This window comes from Anomalospiza imberbis, chromosome 3, assembly GCF_031753505.1.
Source record: "Anomalospiza imberbis isolate Cuckoo-Finch-1a 21T00152 chromosome 3, ASM3175350v1, whole genome shotgun sequence".
Lineage (NCBI taxonomy): Eukaryota > Metazoa > Chordata > Aves > Passeriformes > Viduidae > Anomalospiza > Anomalospiza imberbis.
The window spans coordinates 87672815-87694849 of record NC_089683.1 but is presented as its reverse complement, the minus strand read 5'-3'; the positions used below and the strand labels follow the sequence as shown (position 1 = coordinate 87694849).

The following is a 22035-nucleotide window of genomic DNA, read 5'->3' as shown; positions in this document are numbered from 1 at the left end:
ATACAGGAAGATGCGATGTGCTCTGTTACTTGGAATAGCAGCCGTCTTTTTGCGCTTCTGCAGCAGAGAGCGATTCCTTTGCCCGACGTGATCGCATGTTACTTTACCTGCACTTAGGCCAAGCCATGGATTTGCTCTCCATTATACGGAGGAGGAGAGAGGAAACTGCTTTGAACGGAGTATTACTCCCAACAATACCGACGTGTCTCCAAGGGTCTCCACGCGTAAGCTTTTTCTGCTCCCTGCGGCGTGCAAGGAGCCGCCTGACGCCTGCAGGCGCAGTGCCGGGGCGGTACCTGCCTGCGCAGCATCCGGCCTCCTCGGCAGCGATACTGTGAGAAGCCAGCTTCCCACTGCCGTTCCCGTTCCGCCTCTGACGCCGGCTGTCGCGGAGAATTCCGGCTCCCGGAGGGGCGGGGCGTGGGCTCCGCTCGGCCGCCCCTTCCCCACCGCCCGCCCCTGCACGTGACTCCGCCCGGACCCAAGATGGCCGCCGGCCGGCTAGCCCATTCCCGACGCGGGCATCGCGCCCAACTCCAAGATGGTGGTCACTGGAGGCCACCGGTGACAGCCTAGCGGGTCAGTGCGAGCGCCGTGGCCCGGTTAGCTGGGCGACGCCCCGCCCCCGCCAGCCCGCCGCTCCCATTGGCGCCGCGGGGCGCCAGGCCGGCTCTCATTGGTCGGCGAGGTGTCGCTCCCGGTGTCTCCGCTCCGGTGCCCGGGGAACTGTTTTACATTGGGCGGAGGGAGGGAGGGAGGGGGCTCGGTCCGGTCGCTCCGGTAGCGGCACCTGCGGCGGGCCCGGGCCGGGGATGCTGCGGGCGCTGCCCCCGCCGGGACGGCGCTGAGGCGCCGCTGCCCCCGCCGGGACGGCGCAGCGGTAGGTGCTGCCTCCGTTCGGGGCGCGGGCGCGGCGGGCGGGCGGGACCTGCCTGCGCCGCTCACCCCCCTCCGGCCACGGGCGGCCGCGGCCCCGCTGCCGCCCGCCGAGGCCGCGGCTCCGTGCGGGAGGGAGGTGGGAGCTGCCGCCCTGTCCCGGCCCGAGGGAGCCGGGGGAGGGGATGGCGAGGGCTCTGTTGTACCCGCGGCCGGGAGAAGGGCTGGGGCGGGGGAGGCGGGGAGCGGTGTGGGGGGGCGGTTCCGTTCTGTCCCGGCCGCCCCACTGAGTGTTCGCAGCGGAGCCCCGGGTGCGGAGGCTCGGACTCGAACCTGTCCCCGGCCGGACGGGGGTGCCCGGTGTTGGCACCTGGGGTGATCGTGGGGCTGGTGCAGGAGCAGCGGGGTGGTCGGCGGTCTCCTGTGTCCGACTTTGCACGCACGGTTTGTCCGTATGGAAATCACCCGTCAGAATGACCACTAAGGTGCCCTCCGGGCGTCCAGTCTCCTTTTAACCCCTTCTGCGGAGGGGCGTGCGTTAAGCATCAGGCCGTCTTCCCTCGTGAGCGCTCATAAAAGTTTGCAAGTGGTCTTTATAAGCATCTGACTCGAAGTTGTGAATGATTTCTTGGAATTGTAGGAGCAGTAAATCGAGTTATTTTTGCTCTTGTTAACTTTGTACTTCAATACTTGCACTGAATCCCAGTAGCTTAATCCTATGGAATACGTTTCTGTCTCTGAATATTTGTTTCATCTGGTGATGTGGTCTTATGAACTCAGCATGTGCGTCTGTTTCCATTCTCTGAATACTTATGGAATGCTCCCCTCTTTTATTTTTCCTCCTCTCTTGTAAAGCTTGTTGAAATTTTCTGCACTGTTTCTGATTGTAAGTGATAAATTTTATGCTGTTCATCATATGGCACCATATCCCATTCTGTGAGCTGTGATCCCTGGCCAAACCACACAAACCAAAGATGCTTTTTCACTGGAGCTAATTCCAGTATTATTTGGGAATGTTACGTCCATAGAAATCTTGAAGTGTGATCCATTCACCTCAAGACCTTGCGTCATGCAAATTTGTTCCATTAGAGGCTTCCTGCTGAAGATCTCATGCAGCTCTCAGCCTGAGCATAACCCCTGTTACCTTGAATATCCTCAGCTGATGAGTTTGCTGCAGTGAGACATTTGAAAGGAGGCAAGTTTCCAAGTTAGCAACCTCCTACTTCATTCAGTTGTCAGTCTGGAAACCAAGATACTCAAATGGACCTCATATCAAAGTGATCGCCTTAGCAATAGAGTTTCTGTCAGAATAGATTAAATTCTTTACATTTTCGTATATGACTAAATATGGCAGAGTGAATTAGCTATGCTTGTGTGACTTATTTGTCAGTCCAAAGCAAACTACAGAAAGAGAGAAAACAAACCAATTTTGTGACCTGGTGGACTGAGCAGATGAAATCTGTTCTGATTTTCCAGTTTGTCTAAATGTCCTGCCTCTATTCTGGTTTTCAGGATTGCATTATCAATACAAATCAGGTGGTGAATTCAGACAGTTGGGTAGCAGTAGCTTGACATGGCTTCATGTGTGTGAGAGCATTGGAAAAATGGCTTGGTTAGTCCTTGTAGGAATATCTAGAATTTCTCTTCTGTTGCTCTTTTAATGATGGCAGGTACATCTAAAAAAGAATGAGCAAATGCAAGGGACTAGAAATCAACTGTGTTCAAGCAGAAAGGGATTTTTAAGTCTTCTTTGAAACATGTGAAACCCGTCACTCTGCAGCAAGGTTCTAGAGAGATGACTAACTATTCTTCAAATTAGATGTTTCCATGATGGACTTATAACCCAAGATGGTATAATATGCATTTTTGGGGCTCATTCATTATGTTTAGAGATAGATTTTAGTCTAATCAAACAATAGTGATGGCTTTTGTTAATAGTTGCAAAGCACCTCATCCTGTGTTAGCATCCTGCAAAATAGCTCAATTTTTGATAGATACTTCATGAATTCAGGTCACTCCATGTAACTTCCATACAGCAATTTTATCTATTCTTAAAATTTAGTTAAAGTGGTGATATTTTATTTATTGCTGCAAATAGTGAAAACAAATGTAAAATTTAAACAGGATATCTTTTTGTTTACTAAATCGCACATTCCTGATTTTGTAGATGAAAGAACTTTTGATGTAAAGGTTCCATCATAAACTCCTAAAATACTGATTTTTATTCCAAAGTATTGGAGTAGGTTGGCTAGTTAAGTAATTATTGAATAACTGTCTACTTTAGGTTGATTTCCTTGCCTTTTTTCCCCAAGAGCTGTGCTTCCTAGTTTCACCCTTAGGGGGAAATTAACACTTTACCTTGTGGTATTTGTGCCTAGAGGCTTCTGGGAGGTAAGGGGTTTGGTTGTGTTGAGCAACATGCAGTGCCTCCCCTCCATCTGATCATGGCCTGCATTGTACTGACAAGCTCTCTGTCTTCCAAAGATATCCACCTAGTTAAAAAAAAACACATTTTGATTCATGGGGTTTGAGGTGTGAAGGATGATCACCTTTTCTGATATGCTGACCTATGCATTAGTTTGAAACAAGCATGCAATTGCTCCATTAAATAAGAAGTGCTCTGAACTGATATGTATTTGTGTGGTTTGGTTATTGGACAGCTTATTTTAATCTTTGAGCTATATCTAGTTAAAATGTTATATTTAAATTTTAGTAAATGTATGCTATACCTTCTGGAGCCCTTATACTTTGTCAGCTTGATAAATTAACTTTGACACACTGCATATTTTTCACCAGCTAGCGTAGCTGTTAGTTAAGTTAAATTAAGGAGAGGAGCCCACGTGCTCTCTCCATACATACAGCTGGACATTTCTCTTAAATTTTTCAACAAAAATGAAATTTTGATTGGCTCTTAAAGCTTCATGAATACACTAATTGGTGAATCATCTGATGTGCAGTTTAGTTTCAGGAAATATGAAATGGCTCACTGACTTCATAGTTACAAGATTATGCAGACCTTCTGAAAATCTCAGTACGAAAATGTGTGCAGTGGTGGTGGTTGATATTTTTGGCTGTGAGAGAGGGTGGCTAAAACTCAATGCAGTTATGCATAGTCTGCACTAGTTATATGGTAGGCACTCACTTGAAGAATTATCTGGAAGGAAGAAGGAATAATTTTACAGGTTTATCTGCTCTCAGGACCTTATCCAGATTTTGCTGAAGAAGTTTGCAGTGAGGAACCTCTTCGAGCTCTGTAACAGGTCCTGAACATAGTTGCTTTTCACCTTGTGTTTTTATAGTGCCATGGTTGTTGAATTCTTCAGCCTTAATGTTGGACAGCTGCAAAACATTTAAAGCCTATCTATGAAAGATTGGGATAAGAAGGAGGGGGAGATGGAGGCTGGCCCAGATAAGTAATACTTCTTGAGGACTCAAGTATTTTCTTTACGTAGCCATATATGGTGTGTTCAGGGCTAGCTAAAGACTACTTGATTATGTATTATCAACTTAAGTATTTAAACCAATACTCCTTTCTTGTGAAAGTTTGAATCTTTACAGTAGTTAAAGACTCAAAGAGGTCAGGAATTTGGTTTTCTTTTTGTTGCAGCAGAATAATAGCAATTTCAGTGCAGTACATAACTACTCTGTGTAAACTCAGTTTTTACAACAAATATTTTCACTACTGTTGTAGGTGTATGAAGCATTCCTTAAGATGCTATTGTATTGGAATACCTATAGTGAGCACCAGTTTGTTAGAGGCAGAAACTTTTACAGTGTTTGTAAGTGCTTCAGTGATTTCAGACTGGAGCACATGTACAGAGGTGAAATTTGAGATATTGCTTAAAAATTGAAGTGGAATGGGAGCAATCAAAAATAATTTTTCTGCAATACTAAATCTGATATATTTTTGTTCCTCCTCAGCAGAATGAATTTTAATAGTAATTCAACAGTCGGCCTGGCTCCCAAATGAAATAACTTGGTCCTCATTGCTCAGGACTCAAATGTCAATAATAGGATTAAGAATTGTAATTCTGGGATAAAAAGTGTCTGGTGCTTACTACCTAATATTCCCATTAGACTAGTAGAGACTCAAGGACTGCAGTTGAATGAATTAGGATTGATCAAGGCTCTGATAAAAACTGATCAAGATAATCTCTTAGACTTTTGGCCTCTTGTAACAAAAATTTAGCTTGTAGTGGTGCTTATACCAGTTTGACTTAATTTTCTTCATGGAACTTGCCTAGCTAAGGATGAATCTGTTTAATGGAGTAGACCCTGTTTCTTGAAAAGAACTTGAACAGGAAACATCTACCTCCAAGATATGTTTAACTTCTGATACTTAGGATTTCATCTGCTTAGGTACATGTGGTTTTATATCAAACTACATACTTTGCCTCTGTACCTTGGGTTTTTGGTTTTGCAGCAAGATGTGTGCAGCACTTTTTGATTTACTGACAAATTTACTTGTGGAAAAAGTACCTATTACTAAACTTTGGTGTGGGGGAGCTTTTATATTTGGGATCTGTGAAGGAGATACTTTAATCATTCCACTAGTGCACTAACTCATCAATTTTATCAATTTTTTTTTTTTAATATAAAATTTGCTCAATAATTAAACTTTCTATTGAGTTGTGTCTTGCAGTGTTTTTTGACTTGGTAGGTATGATTTCTCATTTGTGGTCTTAACTCGTAGCTTGGAAGAGGAAGGTAACAATGTGTTTTTAAGCTGTCAAAGAGTTGTGGTGGCAAAATCATTAATGGTTAAGATTGAGAGGTCTGGCTAAGGGGTTATCTTTACTCGAAGAACATTCCTTTCAACCAAAAGCTAGCAGTCAGATTGTTTCCAGCTTTGCATCTCAGATAGGATAATACCAGGCCATTCCTGTAGGCTCCACCATGAGCCATCTTCATATTATCATGTTATTTACTGCTGGAGTCCTCATTAGAATTGTACCTGTTTAGCAACAAATTTACGGAGTCCATCCCTCCCAGGGTAGGGTTCCTGGCTTTGTTAATGTTGATAGGATTGCTTTTTCCTTGCCTTTTTCTGAAACAATGTATGGTTTGGGTCTCAGCAATGGCTTGGCAGAGAACCAGGAAAAATGCTCTCAATGTTCTCTCACTGTGATCATAGTTAATAAAGCTTCTGTTTGACCTGTCTTAAACTGCACTTCTGTTATTACCCACTTGAAGTTCCCAGATTCTCTGACACAGTTTCTCCATTTTTATTCAACCAGTTCTTTTAATCCACACTGTTCTTTTCTCTGGGTTAGTTGGTAGTGGGTTAAGGGAGACCAACTCTGGGGTGTGTGACAGGGTGTGGGGGTACAGAGGGGTGATGGTGTTATGTTTTCCCTTCAGACTGCAGTGACTTGTTCTCTCTTAAGTCTGTCTCATACAGGCACACTTTTAATGTAAGAAAAGTCTCTTGAATCCAGTGAGTGAAGTTTCTGCTGCCAGTAGCTCACTGGGTATTTTGGCAGGTTTCTTCCAGCTGTTTAACTCATTTGGACATTTGATATGATCTAAAACTTTGGCAACAAACCTGATCTTTGATTTTTGCTTTAATTTTATTGTTCATAGTACATTGAGACCTTAATGCAGATTTTCACAGTGATGGTAGATTGGAATATGTCAGATTTAAAGTTTCAGTCTCAAACCAGCTTTATCTTCAGAAATGTGTGTGGTTTATCCACCAAATAGATTCCTCATACTTATTTTTCTTAAGATCTGGTAAACTTATTTATGGAAGCAAGAACTTTGACAGCAGGAGCTCTGGTTCTTACAGACGTAAAACAGATTGTGTCATAATTTAGATTTAAATTATAAGATTAAAAGTATTAATTGTATATCTTGGAGAATACACAATACTACTTCTGGGTTTAAAAATGCCGAACTGCAGAGTGCTGACTCTGGGAGAGGATATGACAACTGTGTTAAAGAATAGTTCACCTGTTCTTGTATTCTCTGTTGAGCAGCATGTATTGGCCAGCCAGGTTTTTTATTAGGTGTACCCTGTGATGGTCAGGGCTATTCTTATGTTGCATCCTGTTGCTGTATTTCAGGAGTGTGTCGTCTGCCTGTTAGTATTTGCTGACATGATTAGCATATAGCCTGGTTTGGCAATTAACAAATTCTGTCCCATCTGGGTTATGACATTGTAATTGACGGTTTCTTTCTATAACTTAGTTCTCTTTAGTTGAGAAGGTTTGAATTTTTTTTTTTTCCAGAAAATCTGGCTTTATACTTGACACTTAGCATAATGTGCACTGGTAAAGTTGTAGAAATACTGATTTTTTTTTTTTTTAACCCCTATTCACTTAATCTGTTTGAGAAAGAAAATCCATTTCTTGTTCTTAATGAGAAAGATAACTTAGCAATTAGTCTTCCAGTATGACAATACCAAATTAAATGCTTTTAGGTATTCAGTGGTTCTTTCATCTCAGTTAAATTATTTCCAAGTTCACTTAATCTACACAGTAGTCTACATTAAAGAGGTATTTTTATTGAATTGTATTCTAGCAAAATTTATTTTAATACACAGACTTTCAGATTGATCTGATGATCTCCTGTTTCCCTTTACTGGAACTAAAAAGATAAAACCTGAGAATCAGTCAGGAGTTTTAATTTTTATAATACTCAAATACTTGTGCTGTGAGAAGCTGTTTTGCCTCGAGAGTTTGTGTTGCCCAGTATCAGTTCTCATCTGCAGATGATATGGTTTTGTTTTCTCAAATTCCTTGGGGTCTGAAACATTTGTTAGAGGACTTAGCATAGGACCTAGGGTTTAGGGGACCGACGACCACTGTGTTGAAAAAAAATTCTATTTTGATATTTGTCCAACAGTTGTGAACAAAATAAACAAGTTTTGGTGCCTTAAGGTCCAGACCCAGACCAGTAGAGCAACTGGTGTCTGAAACAGTAGTAGGCATCTTGTATCTTAGATCAAGGTTTGGACTTAGATTCAGTATGGCACTAGTTTTGGAAAAAAAAATTGTGTTCTGTAGTTCCGAATAATTCAAGAAAAACTGACTTTTTGTTGATTGAACTTATACTTGCTTTCAGGCCAGAACCTGATTTCTTAAGCAGCTTGAAAGTTTGAAACGTCCTTGCTTTGAGTGTTTTTTGGTTTGTCCCTTCCCCACTTTTTATGATCACTGTTGTATTTTTTGGTGACTGATGTTTAGCTTTTTTCACAACTAGTTTTGATCAGAATTTTAAGAATGCAAAAAATTAGCAATGTACCATTGCTTATCTCTTTGACAGTACCTATATTTAAGTACATATGGAAATCATTGTTGCTAGTGTGCTCTATAGGAACTTTACAGTCCTTTTCAGCAATAGCTTATGCAGGTAGAAAATATTCTCCTGGAGTGTCATAGATGACAATAGATAGTAGTAACTGCAAATCTTCACCTTATTTTGGAAATGGTTTTTAAGACAGAAATTATTTGGGTTTTAGTCCTGGAAGTTCTTCCTTATAGTCTCAAAAATTATCACATTATGATTTTTTTTCTGTTATGCAAATAATTCAGTAGAAGCAAAAACTGCAGAATGTCTACATAGCCCATGAATTCTATATTTTTTTAAGCATTAGTCAAATATGAAATGTTCATCAATTTTGCACCATGATGAGCCAATTGTCTCAATGCTAATAAAGTTAATGTGGCATACTAATAGTATATCTGTGCATGGTTGAGGAATGTGTAATCCTTCTACTTACTTGAAAGCCTGTAATAAGTGAAAAGAATCTTGATTTGACAGTTTCATTGACAGTGGCATGTGTAATTTCACACAAGTTTCCTAATGAGACACCTGCAGTGGTGTTTTCTGTTTTCCTGAGAAATACAGGGACACCACGATTTTTTGTTTTACTTTGTTCATAATTGCAGAGAGCAGTAAGTAAAACAAAGCTGAAGACTGTAGAGAGAAGAGAATAATGTTATGTAAGGAGATAAAATGCCATACATTTACAGTTTATGATTTGTTCTTTACTATGAAATTTCATAAAGTTGTATTTCTCCTTCTTAATAATAATGCTTTTTTTTGACAGAAGATGAGCAAAGCAGAAGCTTTACCCTTTTTGTTATGCAGTACAAATCTAGAAGGAGAATATTCAGGCTCCATTCTCAGTTTTCCCCTATAAACTCACCACTTGTATCTCATTTTCTGGGTTCTCACAAGTGCTGGGCTTGGTTTCTTCTTTTACGCATAGACTTGCTTTTCTTCGTCCTATTAAGTTATAGCTGGAATGCCAGAAAATCTACTTTGCAATTTAATTTTGGCTGACTTCAAGAGGGTCAGTAATTACAGTTACTGTTTCCAGCAAGTTGAGTTTTTCCAGAAGTCTTTTTTTGAAGAATGTGACTGTGGATTAATTGAACATAAAAATGAGTCAAAAACTTTCTTCTGCCAAGGGCAAATATAGGAGTAGGTGCTAGTAAGGTTTTCAAAACTCTGTTACCTAGGTAATTTGTAGATGTAGTGCGAGCTGTTGCCCAAAGAAGTCTAAAACTGATTTAATTTGGTGACAAAGCTACTGGAGTACAGTTCACCTGTAAAATAGACAGCAATTCTCTGCAAGTGTTTTAGTTTTCACTCTTACAAGCAAATTGATGTTGAGATATTTTTAAAGCCTACTGCCACCAGGCTTCCTGTCAACAGTAAGGTCGTCATCTCTAAAGCATGGTACCCTGTCTTTTTTCAAGTTATTCTGAATTCAGAGAGAACAGTAAGTTAGCAGTTGTTGATTTAAGAATATGCTGACATCATGGATGACATACTTAACAGAACTTCTTCTCTTCTGCCTTGCTTGTTTATGTGCCTTCCTCCAGTCTGGAGGGGCTGAAGAGGCAGCAGTGGTGCTCTGAGGCAGCAGGATGACGTACTAGAGTCATTCAACAGCGTGTGAGAGTACTCAGCTGTTGCCTCTCTTCTGAAGGATGTTTAGTTCTGTGGTTTTATTAATCACTGTAAGTTTTCCTTATACCCAGGATGCACTTTTCTTTTAAAAAAACATCATAGTATTGCAATAAGGAATGATCCAAAGGGAAGCATTTTGCAAACATAGAGGAGTTTGTTGTTAGCATGGGAAAATAGTCTTGGTCTTTGCTGTTGGAAACCCTTGTGATTTGTATATAGGAATTTTGGTGTTAGAGATACATCTACGTATGAAAATTTTCTGGTCTTTTATTTGGGAAAGTGATGAAAACCAAATCTGGAAAAGAATGTCAATGTACAGAGGTAACTCTCTATTACAAAATCTCACTAGGTGAGCTTACCATTATAGCACTGTTTCTCAAATCCTTTAAGTGTAGCTGAACCCAGTACTCCTAATCTTTGTTTCCTACTCATTTAGCTTTGCATGTGTATTTTGTCTTTTTACTAATTTTGGAGTTGAACCCTGTATTTAGCTCCAAAGGGAAGGGATGCCTCTACTCAGGAGCTGAGCCTGGGGCTCAAATAAGTATGTGTAGAAAGTTGCTACTCACAAGGCTTTGCACAAGCGTACCTGTCCTGCATGTGCAGGAGTCAAGTAGACAGGGCTAAACTGTGTATTATGCACTCTGCTTGTTGTGTGGGAGTAGACAGAAAGGAGACAGACTTGAGCCTCCTTTGTGAGGAGCAGCAGCAAAGGAACATATCATGAAGTGAGGGAAGTAAAGTTCTGTGTCACTTTACCTAGCTGAAGTAGGCAGTGTGTTGGCAGTAGCACAACCACAGGTGCTGTGGTACCAAACTTATGTGCGATCCCTGGGCTGTAACACAGTGCCAGTCTGGTAAAATAATTATTTCTGCTTTTGTATCTTCCTCCCTTGTCATCAGGTAGAAAGGACATATGACCATGGAAATCTGTTGTGGGAATATGTTAAATCCTTGCATGCAGAGATGGGCAACAAAGCTGGTGCGAGGCCTGGAAGCAGTGTCTGGTGAGGAGCAGCCAAGGGCTTTGGGCTTGTATGGTTTGGAGAAAAGGAGGCTGAGCATGACCTCATTGTTCTTTACAGCTCCCTGAGGAAGGTAAGTGGAGAGGGAGGTGCTGAGCTTTTCTCCCTAGGATCCCAAGATGGGATGTGTGGGAATGGTTCAAAGCTGCTCCAGGGCAGGTTCAGACTGAACACTGGGAAGCATTTCTTCAAACACTGGAACAGGCACCCTAGGGAGGTGGTCGATGCCCCAAGCCTGTCAGTGTTTCAGAGGTGTTTGGACATTGCCGTTAAAAAGTGCTTTAACTTGGTCAGCCCAGAGTTGGTCAGACAGTTGGAGCAGGTGATTATTGTAGGTCCCTTTCAATTGAAATAACTTACTCTATAGAACAAATAAGCTAAAAAAAATATCCCCAACAATAGCAAAAAAGAGTACTTAGACAAAGGTAACTTTGTACCAAATGTAGCTGTGTTCAAAGGTATTGCAATTTTAGGCTGGGTGCAGGTAGTTCTGGTGTCATGCTACTTCAAATAGCTTACAATTGCCCATAGTAGGAGTTGAACAATGGTAACTGGATGTGAAGAGTTAATGGACATGGCTGTTTCTGGTTTTACTTATATATGATTGGAATTTAAATAGAATGTCCGGGACTGCTTGTAAGAGAATCAGAAGAGTGAAGGAAAAACTCTCCTTGTGTATTTTCTTACAGTTGAGGTGGGTTTTTTCCCCTCTTGAGACTATTTGAGGGGCTTATCTTATCCTTATGTACTTAGCTCCTGTTTACTGTAGGCCTAAAAGTCCTCTACTGTCAGTATTAACTGACAGAGAATATTGTCTTTGTATATGCCCATGTTGCTTCACTTGTTCACTCTCTTAGGATGGAGCATGACATTGTTTGAGATCAAGGCTCTGAAGTCTTCCAGTTGAGTCTGTCTCTGAGGCTTGCAAAGGCCACTCTGATTTACCTTCAGATTTTTTCAGGAAAAAATAAGATGGTATAGAGTGTTAATGTTACCTGATGACAATGAGTAAACAAGCAATTGGAATTTTTAGGAAGGAAGATAGTATCATATTTTATTTGTGTTTGCTGGCTCCATCCTGTGCTGTCATTTCACTGAACCTGACATTGGTCATCACACAGATAACTCTTAGAGTGTCCAGCTGTTCACCCAGCAGTTTGCAGAGTCAGAATGGACAATTTGAATGGTTTGATTTTGTATCATTGACAAAGCATCCTATTTTGTTATGCAGCTGTAAACTTCTGTAACAAAGAGCATTGCTGCTTAAGTGAAAATGGGAGTTCACACAAAGTCATTGTTCCCAGTGATGTTCTTCCTTCATCTGTTTCTTCCATAGATAATAGGAAGTGTTGGAAAAATTTTAAGAGATGGTATATTCAATCATTTATAACTTTCCTGATCTCTAATCTCCTGAACCAAAATACTTTAAGCCTTTTCTTTGCCTTGAGTTTAATTTTGTTTAAAGCTTTTTGCCAAAATTCTTCATCTGTTTTCAGAAACAGAGCTAGTATAATTGTGCCATTTTTTTAATTTCAGTCTCTACTTTGAAATATTATAGTGCACCTCTGAACTGGAACATTTACATGAAATTTGTCTGTGGGTAGCCTCTGGCTGAGCAGTATTGTTTTAATTTTACATGAAAATCTGTCAAAATTGAGCCAATTCTCTTCTTGAAAATTTCTGATCTGGACATGACAGTTTTTTGTTTTGTTTTTTGTGGGGTACCCTGGAGACGGTCTGCATTCTGTATGCTCAGCAGGATTTTTCTTTCAAGTACATTTCTGGGCTGCAATAAGCTGTGCAGAGCATGGGAGCCAGAATTGTCCCAAGTTAATCAGGGGATTGAGGGTAGTCCTATGGCACAAGGCCAGCTGGGAAATCTCTGAGACAGCCCTGACATGTGTCAGCTCCAGAATCATGCCCTTGTTCCTCCTCCTTTCCTGTCCCATCGGCTCTGCAGTATCTCTGGACTCTTGCCAGCACCAGTATTTTGACTGTGACTTTTTGTTAAGACTCAAGAGGAGTTGAGGTATCCATACTGGGCTAAAGCTTGGCTTCTTCTGTATCTGAATACCTTTGTTACTTCTGAGCATAACAAGGATGTCATTCATCACACTCATGTAGCTGTGGTTGTAGGGAGGGTGCTCAGTCAATTCCCACACACAGGGTACATGCATTTGGTCAGGACTGATTGCTGTGACAGGCAAAAAAAGCTCAGTATGATTCTTCAGAGACCTTCACAGATAAAATCTCAAAAGACTACTAGAATAATGAACCTCAAGGTATTTTTCTTTAGGAGTTCCAAACTGGACCAAGTTCGTCTGAACTTTTGTAAGGATAGCAGAAGATACTCAGCACAGAGGCTGGCACTTCCTGAATTTATAAAATGAGGAGGTGGCTTTTTAAAGATGTTCAAAATGTAACTTTTTTGGACATTTTTCCTACAACAACTTAGACTTTAAAGAACAAAATTATGAAATTCTGACCAAATCAGAAAGCTACAGAAAGCAATTGAATGTATCTGATGATGGGAAGCATTAGATAAGAGTAGTAAATAAATTAATTTTTAAAAAGGAAAAAGAGAAAAAAATATTTCCAGAAGCATGTCCCTCCTATTGGGAAAAGACTTAAGGGCCACCAAATAGACTGACTTTCTTTGCGCTTTTTAAGGTGACTAGTTTAAACTTTAAGAAAGATGGCCTTGCCTGTTGACACAGTACAGCTGAAAGTTTCTTTTTTCAAATGCATTTCCCCTGTAGCAAAATCTGTGTCAATTATGTAGATGCTTGCAGCTGTGTGAGAGAACTTCACCTGAGTTTCATTGCTGTGCTTTCTCTAAACCAGCAGCAGAGCCCACTGTGGCAGTGTGAACTTCTCCGGACGTTGTTACCTGCTGGATCAGGTGTTTTCTTTTCCATGTTCGTTCCATATAGGAGCAAACAGATTTTGCTGAAAGAATGTTCCAGTCTGGCTGCTTATCAGAATTCTTATGAAGATAAATAATTTTTCTTCAAATCATGACAGATTTTAAGTTACCTGCAAGTTAATTTTGTATGTCTGTGTGCCAGTACAATCAGAATTTTGTAGCCTTGTGTACAGTCAAACATTAGAACATTAGGCAGTGTTCTGGGCTTTTCTTCCCCCCCCCCCGCCCCCCCAACTTTCTGAACTCATTTATTGAACAGGTTGTTCCTGTGCTCTTAAAATGTTCCTGTGCTTTATAAAAATATGGGAAAATGTCTGGTCTTTCAAGTAGCAGTTGAACCACCTTTTGGAAAAAATAAAGGTGAATATTTCTTATATTTCTATATATTAATAGTTTTCCCTGTTAACTGTGTTACAAGTCCTGATCTTCTGAAGGGTACAGTGTTTTTTTAGATGAGAGTTAGTCTTGAAGTTAAATTTTAGGTTTTGCTTTGCAATTAAGACTTTGATTTAATCTTTCATTTAGTAAAACATGTTTCAGGTTGTAAGGAGAATCTGGGTTAACATTAAGGAGTAGGTCTCACAGAAATGGCTAAACCAGCATTAATGGCTCACTGCTGCTGGTAGACAAGATTCTTTTCCCTTCCTCTCTTTGCATAAGACTGGAAATTCTCCTACCTCCATGCTATCACTTGTCTCTTCTGGCTTCTTTTTCCTCATTGAAGTGCTGCTTGTCTGTCTGGTGCTTACATCATTTAGCTTATGGTGAAAATGGAGGTCAGATGAATGTTGGAACTGATGCAAAGGGATGAGAGCGAAGCAAGAATATCCCTTTTAATAGGAGCAAAGCAGTGGTAGATTAATTATAATAGACTATCACCCTTAGGGTGCCCTATGGCTAAATTCTGTTCATGAGGAACAACCTAGAAAGATCTGTACTCTTAAATAACTGCTCTCTGACAAGTCTGTCACTCAGTAATCATTCATTTAGGTTTGCTCAGTTTTCTGTGGTGCTGCAGACTGCATGAAATGCAGCCTCTTAAACCATTACAGAATCCCAGAATAGGTAAGGTTAGAAGGAAGGGTCTGCAGTGGATGATCTGGTCCAAGCTCATTGCTCAAGCAGGGTAAGCCATTCATACAACTGAGTCTCTGCTTTCACAGGACAAAAGAGCATTACTGGTTTTATTAGTTTCATGCAGCTGGCAATGGTGTTGTAAAGATTAATTTTTCTAGTCAGTTCCTGCAGCCTGTAACTTATATTCCTGTACATCAGATAGGAGCCCTTGGATACCAAGCAGCTTTCTAATACTGAATGAGCTGCTGTGTAGGTATTCAAGTGGTATCACAGGTTAGTGAGCTGTCTTCTTAGATAGGCTATTTGCCTATTGATTAATAGGAATGCCCAGTAGCTAATCAGTGGATTAGTGATTCATGGCTAGGGTCTTGCTACAATAATCCTTTAGTGATAACTGGAGTCAGCTTTTGGATTGGATAGATGATTTCAAAAGACAAAGGATTTATATATTTTATTTTGAGAAGAATTTAGGAGCTAACCAAATACGTATATTTTTCTTAGAAAATTCTCATCCTGTGGGGCCTTACCTACATAACATGCACAGGTGCTTCTTTGCTAGAATGAGCATTTCATTAAAATAGTTTTTATTTAACTGATTCCTTTATGTAAAACCAAGAAGAAAGATGTAGCTACATATTGACCATCTTGCTATCCTGTTTCATCTTCCTATGCAATGGAGTCTAGCACCTTGAAAATAATATAGTAGCGTAATAATCTAGTTAGCACCTCAGTTGTAATGGACTGAGGCAACTGATGCTCTTACTAGGAAAGACCTGATTTTCTTATCAGTGTTTGTTCAGTCTCTGTAATGCATATCCTGTGCATTTAGTCATAGTCTTACATTTCTGACTATGTGAAGGGTTAGATATTACTTGAAGCTTTTATGCTACATCTTGATCCTATGTTTTGAATCATGGGCACTCCTGTTTTGCATGGCACAAGGAAAGTGTGGTGTGGGTTTTGGTTTTGGGGTGAGATTTTTTGGTTAGGTGTTTTTATTTGGTTTTTTTTTTTTTTTTTTTTTTTAAACACTGGGTCATGAAGCTCATGAATAGAGACCAAGAGAGCTTCTAGATTACTCATTAGTAGTCTTTGAAAACAAATGGAGGGCAGTTGTTGCAAAAGGCTGGACCCTTTTCTGTCAGGCAGAGAAACATTCTTTTGTTATTGCTAGAGCAGTACCTCTAAACACAGTAACTTACAATCTCATTATCCCGAGGTTTTTTCTTTTTAGATATTGTTAATAGATCATTGTATTGGTACTGTTTAGTATCATGAGCAGTTAAAGGAATTTTGCAATTGTTCATTTGGTGTGCTCAGGTAAGAGCACAGTGGCACACTATGGCTCTTTGGGTGAGTTTGTTCTACTGCTAACAGTGGGTTGACTATCAAGCAGTTCCACTATAATCTTTTGTTCTCCCCAGCACCATCATTTGACATTAATGCTTATTGATTGAACTGTTTTTCAAACTGAGACTATGTACAAGTACACTTCCAAATTTCCAGGGTTTTAAGATACGGAAATTTAGTGCTGCTCTGCATTGTTGGAATTCCTTACTAGCAAGCTAAAACACCTAAAATGTGAAACTTGGCCAAGACATAGTCAATGAACTTGCTGAGCAATTTGCTTTGAAGAAATGTAGTTCTGACTTTTTAATGTTTATACTTACACTATCTTGCACACAAAAATTTCTGAGGTATACTGATGTTATACATATTTTACATATATAAATTTTTGGTTATGTTCATATATTACTAGACACTCGTGGGTTCAGTTATACAAACTCAGCTAAACTAAGGGATTTTTTTTTTTTTTGTCCCTTACCCCTAAGAAAGATCTTCCTACCTCGGGGGCTGAACCTGCAAGGCTAATGCTTTAAGGTTTTTTTTACTTGAGTTTTAATGTAAAAAAAAAAACAAGGGCAGAATTTCAGAAAGCTTCACATTAATTGAAATCATGATTCTTAGCAGAGGTCAAAATATGTTTAAAGTCTTTTAACTTTTCTGGAAATCCCACTTAAAATTCCTCATTCATCCTACTAGCTAGTTTCCAGAATGGTGGGGATTTTTTAAACTTTTTTTTTTATGTTTTTTAAAGATGCATTTTAATTTGCTATGTTCATAAGTTGTCATCGTGCATGCTTTATGTGTTCAATGTACAGAATGTCCAGAACAGTCTTAGTTTAGATTTTCTGGCAATTTAATCCATAATTGTAAAGTTATGGTAACACCTTTAAGCTAATTTTTGGTGGCATTAGAAATTTCCACTGCAACTGCAATTTAGTGATAGTGTTGATGTTGCAGCTGGCTGTGCTGCAGCAGGACCCTGCACACCAAGGCTTGGTGAGTGCTCACTGGCAGAACTTGCTGGTACAGAACCACAAAGCACAGGTTTCCTTCAGCTGGGAAGTTGAAATGTTTCTGGTAGCTCTAGCTGGGTATAGTCTAGGATAAAGTTGCCTGTGGATTAAAGTGAAAACATGAAACAGGCTAGACCTACTGGCAGCCTTCCAGCTGCTTCTCCTTCTTCTTTGCAGGGTTTATGTTCTTTTACCTTCCCTGGGCCCAGCCTGGGGAACCAGGTGCTTGCTGCCAATTAGTCTTGTCAAGACAGCCCAGAGCTTCTCTTGACAAGCCTGACTGCTGACAGCAGCTGTGGGCTAGTCTTAGGCAGGATTTTAACTCCTTGCTTGCCAAATGCTTTGCAGGTTAAATCACCTGGTCTCATTCTGCAGTTACTCAATTTTTTATTTTATGAAAGTATGTTCTGTACAGAAACTGATTTAAGATTTCCAGTGGTGTTGTAGTGATAGCATTTACTTACTAAACATTTGGCATGAAAGAATGTGAGTTGGGAGTTAAGTCATTATGAAGGTCACTTTATAAGTTTATGTTGTTAGAACTGTCCATCTCAGGCCACGTTCTACTTTCTGTAAGCATATCTGTAGCTGGGTAGCAGCTTGGGCTGTAACTTTTCTCAGTTATTATGTTTTAGAAACTTTTGAAGTTTTGGGTCCATTTCACTTAAATTTGAGGGAAGGGCTATTTTATTTTATTTTTCCTGCAAATTGCATGAATGGCAATAATGCTTTTCCTTATGTGGTCACCATTCTGGATACATTGCTAGAGAAAGACAAGTACAACTTTGGTTTTATCAGTTCATAAGAGGTGTCAGGTAGCTAGTTTGTTTTGGAAAATATGATCTTTTGCTTGGTCAGTTTAAAAGGACACATGGGAAGTGGCTAGGTGCATGAGAAAAGCTCTGTGTCCAGGAGGACTGTAAGCTGATGGGGGGCATGGCTGCAGTGGTGAGGGAGAGGCATTAGACAGGCTGTTGAGGTTTTGAAAGATGTAGTGAGAAGAAATAGGACTGTTAGGAGCAGTATAAATTGATCCCAGAACAGAAGGATTATGTTTGGAAAATGGGCCATTTGCAATTGAATGAAATGCACTGTTTACAAAATATATTAAATTGGATGTTTTTACTGAGCTTGTCAAAGATGTGGGATGTGATTTGACTCATCTTTCAACTTTGTTTCCAATTTCCTTTGCTTTTAGTGAGGCACAGCTATTAAGGTATGCTTTTTCTTAACTCAGAAGTCCCAAGAATTACATACAAATAACCATTAGATCACTCTTTTTATTAATTTGATACCTGTTTATGTTTTAGAACTTTGTAGAGGAGGATACGCTTCATTACTGTTCTTAGAAGTAGAAACAAATTCTTCTCTACTAGGGGAGAGCACCATAACTTTTCTCAGAGTTATGAGAAAAATTATGAGTTATGAGTTATGGCTTTTGCGGAGGTCATCAAGAGGGCTACTGTACTTAAGTTGAACACTGACTGGAACTATTTATTCTATGCATGTGTATTTTAAAAAAGTGTAGTGGCAGCTTCTCTGTGAGAAGAGTTAAATATAGCAGTATGGAAACCATTACTACACTAAATCACCTAGAGTTCCCTTTCATGGCAGGTACTTTACCTTGCTAACTTAATGCTTGTTCTTCTGTTTTTTGAAATGTTAAGGTGAAATTGAATTGCCTGCTTAGGATGTATGGAAGTAGTTTAAAGAAAACTGCTTTCATGTAATATTGCTTGTTTGGATTTACATGTTACAATGAGTGGCCACTGCAGCGTTGTGTGCTTTCCCCCAGTCCCACACAGCTCCGGAGAGCCTGGAATGGCGCTGCTCCTTGGCAGGACTCAGGTCTGCCGCTTGCTCCCAGGCGCTTCTGCGTTCTGCACACCAGGGTGGGCTGGCCGCATTCTGCTGCTGTGGGCAAGGGGCGAGGCAAAGAGGGAAGGGATTGTCCACTCTGTCTGCTTGGTTAGCTGGAGGGCTTTATTGTTGCATGGAGCTGCGATGGAGAAGCACAACTTGCTCCCCAGCGCCACGTGGGCAAAATGGCCCCGAACAAAGGAAGGAGTGGGGTTTTATAGGGGGCGGGCCAAGGGAAGCAGAAGCCCCCCTCGCCCAATGGGGGCAGGCTATGAGGGAGTGACGTGGACCGGGGTAACCAATGGGGATGCACGCAACAGGGGCAGACATGGGGCTCCGGGGCGAGTGGGGTTGCTGGGATGAGGTAACTGACAGGGAGGTTTCAGGAAGGAATGGGGGTGGTTACTGGAGTGACGAGGGGAAGCCCCAGTGGTAATTGACCCAGAGCGGACCACCGCAGGGGGAAGAGGGGTGTACAAAGGGGTACACAGAACCGGCTAACTAACATATATCAGAAACCCTACTCTGAACCCAACCCCAAGATGCAACAAGGCCGCCATCAGGATGCTGCCTAAATGATTTGAAGGTTTCTTGACTTGGAATTAATGTGTGCCATTGACTTGAATTTGCAGTTTCTAGCATAGAAATCTACCACTATGTGGAGTTCTTGGTAAATCTGTATAGTGTTATTTCTGTTTTAGTATCTGAAACTCATGTTTGCTCTGTGATTCTTACATAATTAGAACTACCAGCTTTGCTCATGGTGATTATTACCTACTAGACTTGTGTAAGTAGAGGGAAAGGAGTATTTAAAAAGCAGTTGTCTCTAGTTTTGATTCAGTGCCATAACTTTCTGTTCATCTATTTATGTCTTGTGTGCTTCAGGAATTTTAGATTTTCTGAACAGCAAAGAAATGGGTAGCAACTATACAGTACTTTTCAATCCAGGGTGAACACATATAGTCCCAAAATTGTCCTTTTAGAAACCCAAAGTCTTGGAGCGGTGTTTTTGGACTGAAGTTACCAATGTATAGGTGCTTGGGAAGAAACTGGCAGAACATCAGCTGTCCAAGCTAAGACTGCTTTTTGCTCATTGCAAATCTGCACCAAGAGGGGGAGGACTTTACTTCTTACTCAAGGTTGGAACAATGGCAAAATATCATTATTTTACTTTGACTTGACAGTCTGCCATCTCAAGTCCTTGAAACTTTCAGCTTTCCTTGTGTTTTAGCACAATGCATCAAGCCAACTCAGCATTTTATTTTCAAAGTAAAGGTTTTCAGTGGCTGAACTTTCAATGCAGGTGTTCAAAGCAGCATCTTAAGTAGAATTCTAATCTCTTTCTTTGCAGCCAGAGCCCCACAGCTGAGAATGGAGATTTCTTTTCAAAGTAGCCATCTAAGAACTTAATAACTTCAGCAGAGCTAACCAGTGCTTCTGTGGAAGGAAGCAGTCTTGCCCTGGCTGCTGCTTCCTCCCTCCTCATCTGCTTCTCCTATGTGTTAACTTGAATGTTTGTACTGAAGTCATAAACGACATGGAGTAAATGATTGAGACTTTTTCTGAGAGTTCATTTTAGTCTGGATCAGTTCCTTGAGCTGGTTGACTGAGCAGCCATATGGTGTACAGACCACCTCCTGCACCAGCACAGGTGGCCAGGAAGAGGCTGATGCCATTTCTTTTGGTTGCAGTGCTGACTTAGGCCAATTCTGTGTGTTGTTGGAATTGTAGCTCTGTATCCTTTACCTCTTTTCTGGCAGGTTTGAGTTTTGGTTTGGGGATTCAAACCTTTGTATTAATTTTCTTGTGCAACCGCTCTTCCAATTTATCAAACCCTAATAGTTAAAAACCTGTAGTACTTTATCCAAATAAGGCTTTCATGAGCACTTGAGACACTTGGCCCCTTTACCTTGTTTAGTTAAAAAAATACCAGCCACCTTTTCCTTCCAGGCCTCTAAATCAGCTCTTTGAGCTGTCTGCAATGAGCACATTTCTGTGTGTGCAGAAAAATGCATGGTTCCTCTTGAGCCAACAAATTCCTTGTTTTTAAGAAATGTCTCTAGTATTACAGTAGTAATTCATTATTTCTAGAATGTGCATTGGAAAGGAAGAAATTGCTTTGTAATCCTTAGTATTGCCCTTCCTTCCTCAAGGGGGTTACTTCAGATGTAGGGGGGTGCCAACCTTCCTCACTTTGACTGAATAAGGTTGAGGAGCACTGACAGGAGCAACTCCCTCAGTGCATCCCTACAGTAGGAACCTGCAGCAGGCATTTGGCAGCGTGCAGATAGGACAGCGACCTCTTCCATAAGCATCCCTTAATGGAAGCAAATGTCTTTAATAAGAGTCTTTTGTCACTGCTAAGTAAATCATTTTGAGGAATGACACAAATAGAAGCAGTGTTTCCTTCCAGTCTTTTGCTTGTACCTCCATAGTCTGTGCACCAGGGTCATGGAATGTGGTAGCCAGTTTGCCTATATAGGCTCCAGCTAACATTGTGCTAAACAGTGTGCAAGGAGCAGGGAGGCTGACTTTTTTCCTTCTCTCTTTTCCTTCTCTCTTTTCCTTCTCTCTTTTCCTTCTCTCTTTTCCTTCTCTCTTTTCCTTCTCTCTTTTCCTTCTCTCTTTTCCTTCTCTCTTTTCCTTCTCTCTTTTCCTTCTCTCTTTTCCTTCTCTCTTTTCCTTCTCTCTTTTCCTTCTCTCTTTTCCTTCTCTCTTTTCCTTCTCTCTTTTCCTTCTCTCTTTTCCTTCTCTCTTTTCCTTCTCTCTTTTCCTTCTCTCTTTTCCTTCTCTCTTTTCCTTCTCTCTTTTCCTTCTCTCTTTTCCTTCTCTCTTTTCCTTCTCTCTTTTCCTTCTCTCTTTTCCTTCTCCTGTCAGGTTACTGAGATTTGACTTGTAAGAATTGTCTGGTTTTGTATTCCTTCTATGTTTTGACCTTGTTATCTTTCAGTGTTTAGAAGCTATCATCTTAAAAAGATACCAAAACAAA

General features: G+C 40.7%; 1 protein-coding gene across 3 annotated transcripts in view; it reads left to right on the top strand.

Annotated features, from left to right (window-relative positions):
• Window positions 1-428: 428 nt before the first annotated feature.
• The window catches only part of SOCS5 (suppressor of cytokine signaling 5), a 34426-nt gene continuing 12819 nt past the window's right edge, over window positions 429-22035 (top strand). The window contains exon 1 of one of the 3 annotated variants that reach the window (XM_068185547.1): window positions 429-579. The gene's annotated coding sequence lies outside the window, so the exon portion shown is untranslated. Of the gene's footprint in view, window positions 580-722; window positions 881-1318; window positions 1439-22035 lie in introns of those variants that run through there. The other 2 variants (XM_068185546.1, XM_068185548.1) reach the window with 2 other exon arrangements.